The 16,570-nt window shown below is 36.5% G+C and overlaps 1 protein-coding gene across 10 annotated transcripts in view; it reads right to left on the minus strand.

Annotated features, from left to right (window-relative positions):
• thrb (thyroid hormone receptor beta) overlaps positions 1-16,570 on the minus strand; it is a 149,346-nt gene that overhangs the window by 70,544 nt on the left and 62,232 nt on the right. The gene's annotated exons all lie outside the window — the stretch shown is intronic.

A 16,570-nucleotide genomic window follows, 5' to 3' on the forward strand; every position in this document is an offset into this window, starting at 1 on the left:
CTTGTACCCGTGATCTTGTCCTTTCGGTCATAACCCAAAGCTCATGACCATAGGTGAGGATGGGAACGTAGATCGACCGGTAAATTGAGAGCTTTGCCTTCCGGCTCAGCTCCTTCTTCACCACAACGGATCGATACAGCGTCCGCATTACTGAAGACGCCGCACCAATCAGCCTGTCGATCTCACGATCCACTCTTCCCTCACTCGTGAACAAGACTCCAAGGTACTTGAACTCCTCCACTTGGGGCAGGGTCTCCTCCGCAACCCGGAGATGGCACTCCACCCTTTTCCGGGCGAGAACCATGGATTCGGACTTGGAGGTGCTGATTCTCATCCCAGTCGCTTCACACTCAGCTGCGAACCGATCCAGCGAGAGCTGAAGATCCTGGCCAGATGAAGCCATCAGGACCACATCATCTGCAAAAAGCAGAGACCTAATCCTGCAGCCACCATACCAGATCTCCTCAACGCCTTGACTGCGCCTAGAAATTCTGTCCATAAAAGTTATGAACAGAATCGGTGACAAAGGGCAGCCTTGGCGGAGTCCAACTCTCACTGGAAACGTGTCCGACTTACTGCCGGCAATGCGGACCAAACTCTGGCACTGATCATACAGGGAGCGGACTTGGCAAAAGCATCGAAATAAATTCAGTCACTACACCAACTTCAGAACTGACTAAAGGAAAGTTATTGTAACTGGTAGTTGAAATTTTAAGAAAAAAACTGTTTCTTTCTTATTATTTATTCTATATTGTGCTCAACTCAGTGTGTGTGTGTGTGCACTAATCACGTAGAAACAGATGCTTTCACACAGGAGCCACGATCACAATGATTTTAAGGGCAACAGCTTTTTTGGGGGAAATTTTACTATCGTTCACAATCATTATGAGAGACAAGAACATACATGTCTTTTTTTTAGGATTTTGAAAGATAATAAAAACACTTGAAAGATGCGGCTAATGGAAGTCATTGTTTTATATACACACTGCAAGTCCATATATAATGTAGTAACAGGCACATTCAAAACAATATGTAATATAAACAATATTTACCATATTTTGGTCATTTTAAGCATTGCCAGCACATTTATTTTCCTTTCCATAGCAGCACACTTTGGACTTCTGGCAACAAATATGTGTTCCTACTTTCGGAAACAAACTCTTGTGTTTTCTAATCATGGCAGACTTAGTATTAGGAGACACATATGGCTATTCTTGGACAAATGAGGATTCCCAACCTTATCTTTTTGAAGTTGAATATACGGAGGATGAACTGCTGGTTGTAGAAGCGAGCACGAAGGAAAGGGTGAAACGGAACAGACGAAAGCCGAGAGAGTGAAGTCGGCGTGACTTGGTCACGGTGTAAATGTGGAACTTGGAGCCAAGCCAACCTCTACCGAGGAAAGGCCCGACATCAGAGGAGTTTGAGGAGATGAAGCTAACTCTCCAATCCCTGTGCGGCGATGTGACTGCCGTTAGAGCGCAGTAGGAGCAGCTTCTGAGGCTACTGGAGGAGGTGAAACAACTACGCCTCCAGAACGCTGAAAAGGACCGGCGCATTGTGGAACTAGAGCAGCGAGTGGACGAACTGGAGCACTACTCCCGCGTGAATGATGTGATCATCACCGGCATCAAAATCAGGCCGTGCGAGCGGTAGCTGCGGACAGAAGGGAGCCCAGCGACCAAGAGACACAATCGGTGGAGCAGCAGATGGCTTCCTATCTCCAGAGCAGTGAGATGTAGATGGACCCGGAGCATATTGGGGTGTGTCACCCACTGCCCACGAAGAACGAGAGACCACCAGTTATCATGAGGTTTACCAATGGGAAAAATAAAATGGCAATATGAAACAAGAACGCAAACTGAAAGGTAGAAATGTTTTCATGAATGAACACTTGACAAAGAAAAATGCTGACATCGCAAGGATCGGACGACAACTTATAAAGCAAAGCAAGATTCAACAAACCTGGGTAACTAACTGTAATATATTCATCAAACTAAATGGGACGCCGGAAGAAGAAAAAGTCTTGGTGGTGAATATGATAGAAGATCTTGAGATGCATTGACATTGATGCAGTACTTGTTATCAATGTAGCTTGTGACTTTTACATCATCACAATGCTAACCACACTAAGAACACAGACCACACCAAGTATTGATATGGACATGTTACAGAAGATCCTACAACATCAACAAATGGAACTGGAAATGTGTAAGTATCAAGAGCGCACCACAACAGAGACAGCTACTGAGATAGACCCTGATAAGAATTGTTTCCTTATATCTGTTAAAAACTGCAATTATTTTACCCATGAACAATATTAAAACAGTGTAAAATCAGAAGATAGTCTGTCAATAATAAATTTAAATAGGCAAAGCATGTACACTAACTTTGAGGCTATCAAAGAAAATACTTTACTCATCAATTTAGCATTATTGCAATTACTGAAACCCGGTTCAACAATGATAAAGGTATTGATTATTGTCTAAATGGCTATGAATTAAGATATACAAACAGAATAAATAAAAGAGGAGGAGGGGGCCATTTGTACATTCATAAATCTGTTATAGGACCATAAATGCTAACCACACTAAGAACACAGACCACACCAAGTATTGATATGGACATGTTACAGAAGATCCTACAACATCAACAAATGGAACTGGAAATGTGTAAGTATCAAGAGCACACCACAAAAGAGACAGCTACTGAAATAGACCCTGATAATAATTGTTTCCTTATATCTGTTAAAAACTGCAATTATTTTACCTATGAACAATATGAAAACAGTGTAAAATCAGAATAGGCTATGAATTAAGATATTCAAACAAAATACATAAAATAGGAGGGGGGGGGGGGGGGCATGTGCACATTCATAAATCTGTTATATTGAACAAATATGACCATAGCTGTGAATGGATTATTTGAATGTTTAACAGTGGAAATTGTAAATGATAATAAAGACAAATATATTCATGAGTTGTATATACCGGGCACCTAGTTCAAGCATAGAAACTTTCAATGAGTGGATGGGTAAACTGTTTTTGCCTGTGAACCAGAAAGACACATTTAGCTGTGGTGATTTTAACACTGATTTGTTAAATCTAACCAAGGAAAAAAACCTTAATGACTTCATTGACACAATGTAAAGCTTGTCTCAGTATCTAACCATAACGAAACCAAGCAGAATAACAACACATAGTGCCACAATCCTTGCCAACATTTTTACTAACATTATGGGAAATCAAATGAGCAGTGGCCTATTTATATGTGATATCACTGACCATTTACCTGATTTCACATTATATGACTGTAGTCTCAAGAAAACCAAAGACACTATGGCAAAAAATCTCTAAACGAATAACCGAGAAAATGATCCATGCCCTAAACAATAGTTAAACGGTTCAAAATTGGACTTCAATTTACAGAGAACCAACTGTCGACAGTGCTTATGGTAATTTTTTAGACATATTATCTTCCCTGCATAATAAACACTGCCCTGTAAAATAATATATTATAAAAGGAAAACTTAAAAAAGGCCTTGGATTACAAAATAAATAATTAATGCCTGTAAAAAGAAAACAATCTCTACAAACTGTTCATCAAAGTAAAAACAAAAAAAGTCAAACAAAGATATAAGAAGTGCAAAAATAAATTAACTGATATTATAAGAACAAGCAAATGGTTACATTATAAACACAAACTATATGAAAACTAAAACAATATACAAGGAACTAGTGATGTTTTGAATAGCCTAATCAAACAAGGATATTCAAAGTTGACATTTCCTGATTACTGTATTAATTAAAACGGAAAGATTATAATATGAGTAATGTAGTGAATAAGTTCAGTATTTTTTTTGTAAATGTTGGTCCTAAGTTGGCTGTTGATATCCCAGACAATGAAGTTGCAAAATCAACTATTAAACAGTCATTGTTCCTCTCAGCTACAAATGAGCAGGAAGTGACAAACATTGTGCAGAAGAGTAAAAGTAAGTGCTCCACTGACTGCCATGATATCAACATGACATTGGTTCAAAACGTTATACTGAAGATTGTAAAACCTCTAACTTATATATGTAACCTGTCATTCAAGACTGGCCGATTTCCAAGTAAAATGAAAATTGCTAAGGTAATTCCGCTCTTCAAAAGTGATAAACATAAATATATACATATACATATACATATATATATATATATATATACATATACATATATATATATATATATATATATATATACATATATACATATATATATATATATATATATATATATATATATATATATACATATATATACATATATACATATATATACATATATATATATATATATACATATATATATATATATACATATATATACATATATACATATATATATATATATATATATATATATATATATATATATATATATATATATATATATATATATATATATATATATATATATATATGTATGTATATATATCAGTGTTTCGCACACATTCATTTATTTGTGGCAGCCCGCCACGAAAGAATTACGTCCGCCACAAATTTAAAAAAAAAATAAAAAAATTTAAATTAAAATAAAAAAAATAAAAAATAAAAAAAATGTTTTTGTCCTCTCCAGCTTCTCAGGCAAATCATTTAGTTGATGTAGATGCCCATATCGGCTGTTCAGATTTACTTTACAAAAGAGAAGTGTAGGATACTTCTCTTGTTGCCTTATTTGTATTTGACTTTATTAAATGTATTTATATTAGAAACACAACATGTGTATATAACAAAGGGTGCAAAGTCTGCAGGCAGTAGGAAACACATGGTTAAGTGTAGGGAGTAAAACTGATGGCAGTCTAAAGTTCAAGATTTTTGGAGCTCTTTGTTCAGTAGATCAGATGTTTGATGAAGCTCTGTGTCTATCTACCACCACTACTGTTTTCTGTTTATTTGTTACTGACTGTGGCAGGACACCTCTGACTCTGTTTCACTTTATGTTGCTGGTAAATAATATGGTTGTAATAGTAGGCTAAAGTTAAATTATTTAGTATGCACTAATTAAAGGGGCAGAGCTTTGAGACATTTTAGCTTTTATATTTTATAAGATATATTTTTGTAAGAACCACAATTAATAAATATATTTCAGTGAATAAGTTATTGTTCAAATCTGTATATAAATATGTACATAAAGTGTTGTAATTATATTGTAAAATGGATGGATGGATGGACGTTTAAAACAAAACTGTTATTATTAATTAGTAAGTATACATTTTTTGAGCCTTTTTAGAGAAAATCAAATCATTGTAGTAAATTATGTAAATTACTCGATGATGTCATGTGACCACGCCCATAGCCACGCCCCCACCGCCACAGGTATCTTGGCAGTTTATGGGAAACACTGTATATATATATATATATATATATATATATATATATATATATATATATATATATATATATATATATATATATATATATATATATATATATGTATATATAGACATGCATGTATGTATGTATGTATATAGATGATGCAACAACAGTCATTTTGTACAAAGATAAAAAAATGTAAGATTTGCAATATGATCAGAAATGATCAGCGACAGTTTGTTAAAGCATTAATTACAACAAGCTTTAGTTAACAGACTGAAAAACAACACATTGACACCCCATCACTACAATATGAAGTATAAACAATAAAACACTGGATATTAAGAGTAAGTGACCACTCCTATATCGTTTGTTTCCCTGACGACCTCCTTAAAATTGTGTAATCCATCAGGAATATTATGCACCTAAAATGCGTCAAACATGTCGAAGTGTGAAGAGACTGTTTAGCATATTACCCATCATGCCTTTTAATGATTTAAAATGTGTGTAATTTTAAATTATGTGTGTTTTTTTATAATGTCCACAAAATTAAGCGGGCAAGTTGTGTGGTTTTGTACCCCAAATATTACCTTTCTGTTTCGGTTTATGATTAACTAGACCATGGGTGGGAAAGGCTGTCTGAATTGTACCTATATATTGATTTGATGCACAGCTACCATTGTGTGCAGTGCTACAGTAATAACCCTCCTCTTTGATCAGTCACATAGTTTTAACAGCTCAAATTTATTGTCGACAAACACTATCCCTGAGACGTTCCGCGGGCGGGATTGTAAACTGATATGAGACTTTCCGCGGGCGGAATTGTAAACTGATATGACATGCTACATTTTTTTATTTGATTCGCTAATTTTGCAGCCCTTCACCTCTAAAGTCATAACTAAATGCTAATGCTTTCACTTTTGCAGCCGTACACCTCAGAGTCATATAACTTCGTATTTGACACATTCTCTCGGTTTTATGCTCACTTTCTAGCTTCAATAAACCCCAGGCCAGAGGTTCACAGCACAGCTAGCAGGCCAATCAAAATCCCCACTGCTTTTTTTTTTTTCGACATTAGTTTTTTAAAATATTCATTCTATATTTGAATGTTAAGTTATAAGAAAAGTTCAATACACATGTTAAAAATTATTACAGTAGAACAATCACATTTTGGGCGTTTTTGGCCCAGTTAGTTAGTACACTATATCAATATTAATACACACGTGACGAAAAAAAGGACGTCAAACAAAAGAAAGAAACAGTAAAAGGTGAAGTATAAAGGTAAACTAATAAGTTAGCAAATGTGTTTTAACTTTTAAATGAACCTAAAATAGGAATTTTTGTGAAAAATGTGTGGTGAATAATGGCTACACTGTCAAGCTTATGAGATGCAATGCAAAGTGTAAGCCACTGTGACTGTCAGTGTTTTTACTATTTTATTTTTCTCTGAGTTTCTTCTGGATCATTTATTACGATATAAAAATAACCACGTGTTTAAAGCGCGCAAAACGGCAATGGTCCAGTAGTTTATGTACAGCATGCTTGGTAAGGAACAGTCTGTAATAGTCTATTACTGCTTTATTATGAAACAAAATATATCTCTTTAACATAAGCAGAACATAAAAATCACAATGTGAGTTAACTAGAATTATTATTGAAATAAACCACAATTGTAAATTGTGAATTGATTGAAAGCCCAAATAAAGCACTAAATCCGCCTTAGAAGGAAGAAACGAAAGTATGTAAACTCCACACAGATGTTGCAATGGAGAATTGGACTCAGATCTCAACGGGTGGATTTTAATGGGTCGCATTTCATTGGTGAAGATGTGATGTTAGTTAACATGTGGAGTCTTTTGAGAAAACAATGGGATCGTTTCTTACTTGTGCATCTCAATTACCACGCTTCCCCTCACACGCCACTTTAACTGGAGACAGCATAAGTCCATTCCAGATGGGGATAATAGTTTTGCTTTGTTTAATAATAAATACGTTATAGTTGTTCATACCTACCATTGTTTTCTGTTTGAGTCATTTTATTTGATTAACACAAAACAGGGGTGCTGAAACAGAACTAAGCCTACCAGAGACCAAAACGTAAACAAACTATGATCCGGGAAACGGATCATAACAGTACCCCCCCTTAAAGGACAGATTCCAGATGTCTCTAGAAAGAAACTCAGATAGTTCAAAAGTCAGAGAAGGGCGGAGGGAGGACTTGGTGGTGGGTCGCCAGGCCAAGTGTCCCTGAATCCACTGGGGACGAGTCACGTGGCGACGGTAAATAAGCAGAGACCAAAACGTAAACAAACTATGATCCGGGCAACGGATCATAACAAAGGCTCTAATATCTTCACATTGGAAGTGAAAATGTTGTATCGGGACACACCTACTCCCAACTATATTTGTGTGCGTCATTTAATTAATGTGACTACTCCACTCGGAAGTAATCACTGATATGGCAGCTGGCTGGTGCCTATCCATCCAGTTTGGGACCTGCTGTGGATGCTACGTCTAGGGTCCTTTCCGTCCGGGGCTCTGTCGATCTGGCGCCTGAGGGCTACTGTGTCCTGAGGCCTGGTTTGGTCCAGCGTTTTGGCTTGCTTCTCATGATGATCTGTAGGGTACCGCCGCGTCAATCCATCTGACTGGCCTGGGAACCCTGGAGCCGACTACTGTAATGATACATCTGCCTGGACCATGAATTGAGAAGGGCTCTTTTTTCTTCTGGTTCTGGTGCTGGGAATTATTTTCCTGCTGTCTTGGACCACGGCTAGTCCTGATTTTGATGTGTTTTTTCGCTGTGCTGCTTTGACAAGCTTCAATTCAGATTCTGTTTACGTGTAACGACACACATTGTCTACTTCAGGATCAAATATAAACTCAGATAAACCAGTTCTCTGCTGCATGTGAATCAACATATTTTCTTTCTAAACTTTTTTACTCTTTTTGGCTTTGCTTCACCCGTTGCAGATCTATGGAGACTCTAATGAGCATCATGATCTTTTAGTCCCTCAAAGAGGCACAAAGTGTGAACATGACTTTTGCAGATACTGTCAGAACTGGATTTTACTAACTGAAGAATGCTATCTTTTTAGTCCTTATGGTTGGTTGATTGGTATCTTTCTGTTCTGATCCAGTAAGTATACCTAGGGTTAGGCATATTCAATCAGCACCTTCATCAATGCTGGTGAAAAAGAAATGTTTTGTTCTTGTTTTTCCTATTGTCAGGTAATGTTCAACCTAACCCTGGTCAAGATCTCAAGTGCTTGAGTAGCCCTTGTGATTTTAAATCCAGATTTGGCCTCGGCATTATTCATCGAAATGTTACAAATTTGCTGCTGGAAGTCGGACGTGCGCTGCTATGGAAACGGAAATTAATGCGCGGAAGAAGTCAGTCCAAAAGACCAAAATACAGTAAATATTGTACATATTACATATTGTTCTGAACTTGTCTCTTACTACATTACATATAGACTTGGAGTGTGTATACAAAACGTTGGAGCGTTTTGAAGTTGTCGTAAAGGACTTTGAAGTCTACAACAGTGACTCCCATTAGCCGCATCTTCGAAGTGTTTTTTTTATCATCTTTAAAATCCTAACAAAAAAAAGGCATGTGTGTTCTTGTCTCTCATAATGATTGTGAATGATAGGCTAAATTCCAAATAAAGTAGAGTTCCCCTTTAAGGACAGTTTTATTATTGTTGTTGGTTGTTACATCCCCCCCTCCAGCAAGCATTTAAGTACCAGGTGAGTGGGAAAATAAGTTGCCTCTATATTGAAGCTATTATCATATATGTTTGATTTATGACACCAAAAGATTTCTAAAGTTTGCGAATAAATAGATATGATCACAATAATATTAATCTAATGAAGATTCCCGAGCCATTTTGAGAGATAATGAGGTAGCCAGACACATCATCGCATGACGTCGTGTTAGGAACCAAAGATCCCTTCCCTATCAACAACAATGCTAATCAAGCAGATTTTGTGAGAGCCAACATCTATTACTTTTGGAAAAATTATGAAACATACAAACTAACAATAACCAGAATAAAACAAACTCTTACTGTAATAATTTCCCTCTTACTGGGATGCAAATAGTCCATTTGCTTTGGCGTTTATAATAACAACATCACTCATATTTGGTTACTTTTCAGGTCACAATATGTAAATGGAATATTGTTGGCAGTTTCTGGATGTTTTTAGAGAGAGTATAATGAGCGCAACAGAGGACATCATCTGCCAGTTTTTACAATATATGATGGAAACTACAAGAAGAATATGGAAGACAAAAGGACATTTCGAAGACTATGCACAGAGAAGAGGATGATTGCTTTCAAAATTGAGTTACAAAAGCAAGATTGGGACAATGTGTACAATGAAAAAGAGGTTGATGAAGCATATGAACATTTCTTAAACAAGTTCATAATACTTTATGACAAACATTGTCCATGGATACAACTCAGTAATAAGCAGAGAAAGAATAATCAACCATGGATGACAAAAGGATTAAAAAATGCTTGTAAAAAGAAGAATACACTATATAGAAAATGTATAGCACAAAGAACTACAGAGGCAGAAATTAAGTACAAAAAGTATAAAAACAAGTTAACAAACATACTACGATCATGTAGAAAAGAATATTACAGTGAATTATTGGACAGGAACAAAAATAACATGAGAGCAACATGGGGCATCCTTAATAGCATTATTAAAAATGGCACTAAGAGGGACTACCCCCAATACTTCTTAGACGGAAATAAAAAAAAATGACAACATAAAGGAAGTAGTTGAAAGCTTCAATAATTATTTTGTAAATATTGGACCAAAATTGGAAGAAAGGATTCCAGACCCACTTTCAATCGATAATGATACCATAGAGCGAAATCCCAACTCCATGTTCCTCAGTAATGTGACACAGGAGGAAATAGTTACAATCGTGAAAAAATGTAAATCTAAGACTTCAACTGATTGTAACGGAATTGATATAGAAACGATAAAAATGGTTATAGAAGAGATCTCAGGACCATTAATGTATATGAGTAACCTATCATTTCAAACAGGTAAATTTCCAAAAAAAATGAAAATAGCTAAAGTTGCACCAATTTATAAGACTGGAGACAAACATCAATTTACAAACTATAGACCTGTTTCTTCACTTCCACAATTTTCTAAAATCATTAAAAAACTGTTCAATAACAGATTAGAGAGTTTCATAAATAAAAATAGAATACTCGAAGAGAACCAATATGGATACAGAGCTAATATTTGAACTTCAATGGCTTTAATTGAAATTACAGAAGAAATTACCAATGCAATAGATAGTAAAAAATGTGCGGCAGCAGTGTTCATGGATCTAACTAAAGCATTTGACACAATTAATCACAATATTTTAATCAAAAAACTAGAACGATACGGCATCAGAAGGTTAGTCTTAAACTGGATAAGAAGTTATCTAACGAACAGGAAACAATACGTGAAGCTAGGCGAACACATGTCTACAACGCTAAATATATCCTGTGGTGTACCTCAGGGATCAATATTAGGACCTAAATTATTCAATCTCTATATAAATGACATTTGTAAAGTTACAAAAGATTTAAAGTTAGTACTATTTGCGGATGATACAACAGCGTTTTGTTCAGGAGAGAACACACAGAAGATAATACAAATAATAACAGAAGAAATTAACAAATTAAAAAGATGGTTTGACAAAAACAGACTATCGTTGAATCTCAGTAAAACTAAAATAATGCTATTTGGTAACAGTAGAAGAGAAAGTCAAACACAAATACAAATAGACGGAAAAGAAATTGAAAGAGTAAATGAAACCAAATTTGTAGGTATAATGATTGATGATAAATTGAACTGGAAATCTCACGTAAAAAATATACAACATAAAGTAGCAAGAAACACGTCAATAATGAATAAAGCAAAACATGTTCTAGACAAAAAATCACTTCATATTCTCTACTGCTCACTAGTGTTACCATATCTGAGTTACTGTGTAGAAATATGGGGAAATAATTACAAAAGTACACTTCATTCATTAACGTTGTTACAAAAAAGATCAGTTAGAATAATACATAATGTTGGATATAGAGAACATACAAATCCTTTAGTTATTGAATCAAAGATACTGAAATTCCACGACATAGTGAATTTGCAAACAGCTAAAATTATACACAAAGCAAACTATAACCTGCTACCCAAGAATATACAACAATTCTTTTAAAAAAAGAGGAGAAATATAATCTTAGAGAAAAATGTAATTTAAAACATTTGTACGCACGTACAACACTTAAGACCTTCAGTATATCAGTATGTGGAATTCAATTATGGAATGGATTAAGCAAAGCAATCAAACAATGTACTAATATGATCCACTTCAAGAAACTCTTCAAACTTAAAGTGTTTACAAAGTACAAAGAAGAAGAACCACGATAAACGTTTGGAATTTATTTAATTCATCCATTCTTTCACTCTCAAAATAATCTTACTTATCTCGTCATATGAAATGTAACTTACTTCACCAATTATTATTTATCTATTTATTTTTATTGTGATTACTTATGGAGTACATTGTGAATAAATTGAGAACAGGAAGTGAACAAAAAAGTTTATCAACAGTGATGTAAAAGAAAAGGGGTAGGATTAAATAAGCTCTGCTTCTTCCTACTCCTTTTCGAACATGTTGAAAAGAGAAACTGGAAATTGTGATGTATCATGTTGTATGCTTGCATGCTTGCATGTTCGAAATAAACTCAAACTCAAACTCAAATGCATAAGGAAAGCCAAGCATATGTGTTCTTCACTTACATAAGGATTGTGAATGATAAACATTAAATCTATTTCCAATTTGTGCGTATTTCCAGTATCACTGATCTGATAACATGGTCAGAGTGCAGAAGTGTTACTGTGATGTCAATCTCCAAAAATAGCAGAAGGTATTCAGAGCGCAATATTTAAAATGGCTGGCTGAATTTGTGGCATTTTGTGATGTTTAAACAGTGTTTTCACATACTTTGGGGATTGTAAATACAATTGGATATGGTTTAATGGATACAATGAAACACAAATAAACATATAAAGTCAACTTGTTTTTCTACTCTACTGGTACTTTAAGGTCTCACTATCACTGAACAGCTTTTTGAATCAGCTTTCAACCCTGAATTTTAATGAGATTGTTCTCATTGGGGATATGAATTGGGACTGGTTGTCACCTGTCCCTGATGGTTTTATATCAACCTCTGACTATTAATTTTACACAGCTCATTAGCGGTCCAACCGGTCCAAATCTTAAATGCCCAGAGAAATCTTCTCTTCGATATATTTTCTCTTTCTCATAAATACTCTGATAATGGTATTTTTTGCAAATGATTTGAGTGACCACTGTGTTATCACCACTGTTAGGCAAGCTAAGCTACCAAAAGTGAGGTCACAAATTATTCTTAAACGCGATTTTAAGCATCTTTGTAAACAAGCTTTTTATCATGATTTATGGCTCTTTGATTGGTCCAGGATTACTCGTTTTAGTGATGTTGAGTTGGCTTTGAAATATTTTAATGATGCATTTATTAATATTATAAACAAACATTGGCCCTGTGATGAGGTGGCGACTTGTCCAGGGTGCACCCCGCCTTCCGCCCGATTGTAGCTGAGATAGGCTCCAGCGCCCCCCGCGATCCCGAAGGGAATAAGCGGTAGAAAATGGATGGATCAATGGATGGATGGTCCTTTATGTAAATTCAGAGAGAAAAGTAGAAATAATCCTTGGTTCTCTCCTGAACTGCCCAGTCTACTAAAAGAAAGGGATGATGCCTGGGCCAAGGCTAGATATACCAAATCCCAGGCTGACTGGATGGTTTTTAGGCAGCTCAGAAATCCCTTTAAGTCTGACTTTTATGTTGCGCAAACCATCAGTAGTTTAAATGATCCCAAGAAATTCTGGAAAGTCCTAAAATCATCTTATGGAAGTGAAAACCCCAAATGATCTGCCAACTTGTATCATGAAAGACTCATATAATCTAACTGATAAATCAGCAATACTTAATTGTTTTATCAAACATTTTATTTATTCTGGTTCTTATTTGACTCCTACTCTGTGGCCTAGTGGTTAGAGTGTCTGCCTTGAGATCGGTAGGTTGTGAGTTCAAACCCCACCCGAGTCATACCAAAGACTCTAAAAATGGGACCCATTACCTCCCCTCAGCATCAAGTGTTGGAATTCGGCGTTAAATCACCAAAAATGATTCACTGCCCACTGCTGCTGCCCACTGCTCTCCTCACCTCCCAGGGGGTGAACAAGGGTGATGGGTCAAATGCAGAGAATAATTTCGCCACACCTAGTGTGTGTGTGACAATCATTGGTACTTGAACTTTATCTCCACATCCAAATCAGCCGAATGTTCAGAATGTTTGCATGTCACCATCCCTTGACACTTCCATAGTCAATACATTTAGTTTTACTCCTCTTGATGTGTTTGAGGTCAAGAGAGCCTTAAAACAAGTGCATCCTGGTAAATCTGCAGGGCCTGACAAACTTGAGGCATTATTTTTAAAGTCAGCCATTGATTTTATGTCAGAACGTCTTACGCGTATGTTTAACCTTTCCTTGTCCAGTAATACGATTCCTAAGATATGGAATTTACCTTTGTTTAAAGGAAGAAATCTCACAGCTATTAATACCTAAACCAGGGGTGGGCAAAGTAAAGTCTGCGGGCCATATCCCTTTGGGTTTTCTGATCCGGCCCGACAAAAATTAGAACAGAATTAAACAAATTGAGTAGTAATTATGACTACATTCATTGTCCTGTAATTCCAAGTAATTCCACAAAGTGGCACAATAGGCCAGCAATACACTTGATTGATTGCACAGCCCAGGTACACTTTCTACCTTGCTACTGCTCTGACCGCAAAAACAAATTGCTACAGTGAGTGGGCCAAAGAAAAGAGAAGTTGACAGCAAATGTCGGACGTTTAATAAGGAATGGACAACTAAATACTGTTTCACTGAAGTCCAGTCAAAGGCTGCATATCTTATTTGCCAAGAAACCATCGCAATTTTGAAGTTGACATTTTCCCACCAAGCACACTAATTACGCGTACAACCAGTCAATGCAAGAACGGACTGCAACTGTTCAAAAGTTGGAAGCTAATTTGCAGGCTCAGCAAAACATCTCATCTGACGAACTACCACCCAAGATTTAAGCACAAAGGCAAGTTATATACTGCCATTCAAATTAGCCAAAGGAAAAATGCAAGGGAGGGGACTTATTTAACAGTGTGGCAAGAGTCATCATGAGGCACAAACTGCCTTGGAGGAAGCCAGCTAACATTACCACGGATTGGTTGCCAAGTCTGGCAGGAAAAAACATTGGGTTACTTAAAAGAATCCAGGAGAGAATGAAAAACTGATGACAACCCCTAACAGGAGGTACTTTTTTACACTGCATAATCCACCAGTAAGCACTGTGCAAATATGTATTGCAGCTTGACCATATAGAGAAGCCGTTTAACTTTTCGGGTGAGGGCACTTCACAATCGTCAGTTTATAAAATTTCTTGAAGAGACTGACGCCGACCACCAGGACTTGCTTTACCATTTCAATGTCCGCTTGTTAAATTTGGGTAAAGAATGTCAACGGGTGTGGGAGCTAAAACAGAAGATTATCTCATTTTTGGAGTAACTTGAAAAAGCTGACAGTTTCCCTGAGCTGAGTGACACTGATTGGCTTTGTGATTAGGCTTTTGCTTTGGACATACCAGCACACATGAATGAGCTGAACATGAAGCTACAACGAAAAGGCCGGTTTGTACATTAAATGTAAACAAATGTCCAGGCCTTCAAAACCAAGCTTTTTTTCTTTTTTTAAAGCAAATGTCAAACAAGTCATTCACTTATTTTCCCTACACTGGCTACACTGAAAGAGGCCCCTCAACATGTGAAAACGTACAAGACAATTCTGCTGTTTGATTCTCTGATTTTGGAAAAATTGTCACTCCAGCTTGTGTCCTGTCCCTTCACACAAGATCCTGAAACGGTGCCACAGGAACTGCAGTTGGAACTGATTGATCTCCAATAGGACACCATCTTAAGGGAGAAGTACCACTCGCTTAAACAGGATGAGTTTTATGCTTCATTAAGCCCAGCCAAATTTCCAAATATCCAGAAGATGGCACAGAGGATGCTGGTGATGTTTGGATCTATGTTATGTCTGTGAACAGACTTTTAGTGTGATGAACACCAATAAAGGACCCCACAGATCCCAGTTGATTGATGGACACCTCAGATCTGTCTTGAGAATTGCCAGAACAAAACTGACCCAAGACTTCAATGCAATGGCAAAAATGGGTGATCAACAACACTGCTCCCACAGAAAGAGAATGTAAGTATTAACCCTGTAATACAATTTCTGTTTCTTTAATGTTCTGATATGATATTGTTGAAAATAGTTGTATTATAACTAAATAGCCCAAGTTTGAGAAGTCTACTCTTGGTTCCAACAGATATGATTTGCTTTGAAATGCATCATGTGCTCGCCCGTCCACGTGTCAAATTTTGAAGTCAAGTGAATTATATTTATATACCGCTTTTCTCTAGTGAAACCCATTATTTACATCTTCAAGCTACATTTAAACCAGTGTGGGTGGCACTGGTAGCAGGTGGGTAAAATGTCTTGCCCAAGGACACAACCGGTGTGACTAAGATGGAGGAAGCGGTAATCGAACCTGGAACCCCCAAGTTGCTGGCACGGCTGCTCTACCAACTGAGTACGCCGTCCCAAAGACAATGTGGCCCTTTGCCAAAAAATTTGACCACCCCTGCTATAGTCCCATCTCCATCTGTCTTATGCGTCCTAGTAAAGTCCTTGAAAAGTTTGTTAGATTAAGATTAAAGATTAAAGTACCAATGATTGTCACACACACACTAGATGTGGTGAAATTTGTCCTCTGCATTTGACCCATCCCCTTGGGGAGCAGTGGGCAGCAGCGGCGCCGCGCCCGGGAATCATTTTAGTGAACTTAAATAAATCTTAGACACCTATAGTCTGCTTTCTCAACATCAATCAAGTTTAAGAAAGAGAGATAATTATTAAAGCAATTAAAGTTGTGAATGGCATTATTGAGGCATTGGATTGCAAAAATATTGTGCAGCTCTATTTAGTGACCTTTCAAAAGCATTTGATATGGTCGACCATCCTGCTGTAAAGTG

The sequence above is a fragment of the Entelurus aequoreus genome, linkage group LG08 (genome assembly GCF_033978785.1).
Source record: "Entelurus aequoreus isolate RoL-2023_Sb linkage group LG08, RoL_Eaeq_v1.1, whole genome shotgun sequence".
Lineage (NCBI taxonomy): Eukaryota > Metazoa > Chordata > Actinopteri > Syngnathiformes > Syngnathidae > Entelurus > Entelurus aequoreus.